The sequence below is a fragment of the Dipodomys merriami genome, unplaced genomic scaffold (genome assembly GCF_024711535.1).
Source record: "Dipodomys merriami isolate MVZ:Mamm:240054 unplaced genomic scaffold, mDipMer1.0.p SCAF_1209, whole genome shotgun sequence".
NCBI classification, from domain to species: Eukaryota; Metazoa; Chordata; class Mammalia; order Rodentia; family Heteromyidae; genus Dipodomys; species Dipodomys merriami.
In genome coordinates this window covers 155,867-158,861 of record NW_027202504.1, presented here as the reverse complement: position 1 = coordinate 158,861, position 2,995 = coordinate 155,867, and positions in this window count along the sequence as shown.

The window sequence follows — 2,995 nt, the reverse complement described above, 5'->3', positions numbered from 1 at the left end:
AACAAAGGAGGAGGCAATAATGCTTAAGAAGAAATGTAATGTACATAAAAGGTCAGATAAGGTGATGTTAGGGAAATGAATCCTAAGATATGTATTCAAATGTATTTTTTCTCTTTCATGAGATTGTTTCTAACACATTTATAGGATTATTTCTTTGTTGCTTTATATGTCCCTCCCCCACAGTATTAGCCCTGCTTTCACTGTATTTGATGTCGGTATAATTGGTGGAGGGGAAGGGGAAAAACAAATCGTTTAAATAGGGACACAGGTGGACCCATTGCAACAATGAGATGTATAAATCGTTATGTCAAAAGCGAACTTTACAATTTTGGTGGCGGGGCAGGGAGGATTGGGTGAGGAGGCAGAGAGGGGAGGATGGGAAGGGGAAAAATATATATCAGTTTAAATGTAAAAAAATATATATAAAGCCCCCTCCCCAAAAAGAAATGTACTCATTACCTTGCCCATGTAATTGTAATCCCTCTGTATGGTATTTTAACAATATAAAAAATGTGCTAAAACTTAAAATGTGTTCATTACTTTTCTCTGGTACTCCAGAATCATGGCTTCACAACAACTTATCTGACCTTTTCTGCTTGACTCAGACATACACTAGTTATTGCAAATAAGGGAAATCATGGGACCTATGTTTCTTGGACCCTGGCTTACTTCACTTCTTATAAATTTTTCCAAGTCTTTCCATTTCCTAACAAATGGGGCAATGTCATTCTTTCTGTTGGAGGCATAGAATTCCCTTGTGTATATATACCACACTTTCTTGATCCATTCATCTACTGAGGGGAATCTGGATTGGTTCCATATCTTAGATATGGTAAATAATGCTGCAATAAACATAGTCGTTCTGGTAGCTTTGGTGTGGTCTTGTTTGTGAACATTTGGGTAAATGCCCAAAAGTGGGATTGCCGGGTCATAGGGGAGCTCTATGTTGTGTCTTTTCAGGAACCTCCATACTACTTTCCAAAGTTGTTGAACAAGTTTACACTCCCACCAACAATGCCATAAGGTTTCCTTCTGTCCACATCCCCTCCACCATCTGTTGTTATTAGAGTTCTTGTTTATAACCATTCTAACTGGGGTGAGGTGGCATCTCAATGTTGTTTTGATTTGCATTTCTTTTATGGCTACAGAGGCTGAACATATCTTCATGTGTCTATTGGCCATCCTTCTTTCCTCTTCAGAGAATTTTCTCTTTTATTCTTTAGCCTACTTATTTATTGGGCAGTTGTTTCTTTGAAGATTTGTTTTTGGTGGATTTAATTTTTTAAGTTCCTCTCTTCCCCTCTATCTCTTGTCTCCTTTCTATTCTCCTCTTTATCTCTCCTCTCTTTCCTCTCTCTCTCTCTTTCTCTGTCTCTGTCTCTGTCTCTCTGTCTCTGTCTCTGTCTCTGTCTCTCTCTGTCTCTGTCTCTCTCTCTGTCGCTGTCTCTCTCTCTCTCCTCTGTCTCATTCCAGTACTGAGGCTTGAATTCAGGGCCTATCTTTCAGACATTTGTGGCTTCTTTTCTTTTCTTTTCATTTTCCTTTTCTTTTCTCTTCTCTTCTGTTCTTTCTCTCACTATTTCTCTTTGTTTCATTCTATCCTTCCTTCTTTCCTTTGTTTCTTCTATATCTTCCTTTCGTTTTCTCTCCCCTCCTTCATTTTTCCTTCCTTATTTCCTTCTTCCTTCTTCCTTCTTCCTTCTTCCTTCTTCCTTCCTTCCTTCCTTCCTTCCTTCCTTCCTTCCTTCCTTTCTTTCTTTTTTCTTTCTTTCTTCCTTTCTTTCTTTCATTCTTTCTTTCTTTCTCTTTCTTTCTTTCTTTCTTTCTTTCTTTCTTTCTTTCTTTCTTTCTTTCTTTCTTTCTTTCTTTCTTTCTTTCTTTCTTTCTTTCTTTCTTTCTTTCTTTCTTTCTTTCTTTCTTTCTTTCTTTCTTTCTTTCTTTCTTTCTTTCTTTCTTTCTTTCTTTCTTTCTTTCTTTCTTTCTTTCCTTTCTTCCTTTCTTTCCACTGGTAGTTACTTGGAATATAATACTCTCATAGCTGTTTCTGCTCCAGCTTATTTTGAACAGATCTTAGCCATCTGAGTTGTCAGGACTGCAGGTGTGACCCACTAGCCACTAAGCTTAATAAACTTCATTTAGAAAACAAAAAGGAGAATTTACTTGAGACAGAATAGGGTTGTCTACACATTTAGAAATTAAACCTTCATTGATATCTAGCTTCTGTTTCCAAATAGTGAGAAGTTACCAACCTTCAGGCACTCTTTGGCATTCTACATAATAATTTATGAGATTTTCACATACAAAAAAATCTAATATTAAATACTACTTTTTTGTTATTTGTTTGAATCTGAATTACGCATGGTTATAAAATGACAAAACATAAATCTGTCAAAATATGTAAATCTGGATGCATACTTCAATATTTAACCAGTATATTATCCTAAAATATAAACATATGAACCAAAATGACACTTCTATCTTTTTTGGGCCAGTGAGGATTCTCACAGATTTTCCCACCCAGACTGACTTCTAACCAAGATCACCAAATCTCAGCCTCCAGTATAGCTAGGATTATAGGTATGAACCACTGCGCCTGACAAAAGAAAGTTCATAATGAATTTTAGAAACTTGAAAATTTACATGTGAAAATATTGATAAAATCTAGTTCTGGGGCTTATGTTCCACAATGCTATTTGTGTGTTTGTGGGTGTGTGTGTGTGTTCATATGCAAGTATGTAGATGATAACTGAATAGAAAGAAAAATAGATAATATACAATACATATTTACCTATTTCTACATAATTTTTCATATATATAAATTTACACATGTATAAGGGTAAATTAATTCCAGTAATAAGTAATTTAAAAGAATATCTACATAGGTTAAGAATGCTTCACTCAAATCTCAGGTTAAATTTACCTCAATCTCAGTACTGCACCTGTGAATATAAAAAAATACATAAATGAATTTTGGTCTACACAAAACTTTTCCAAG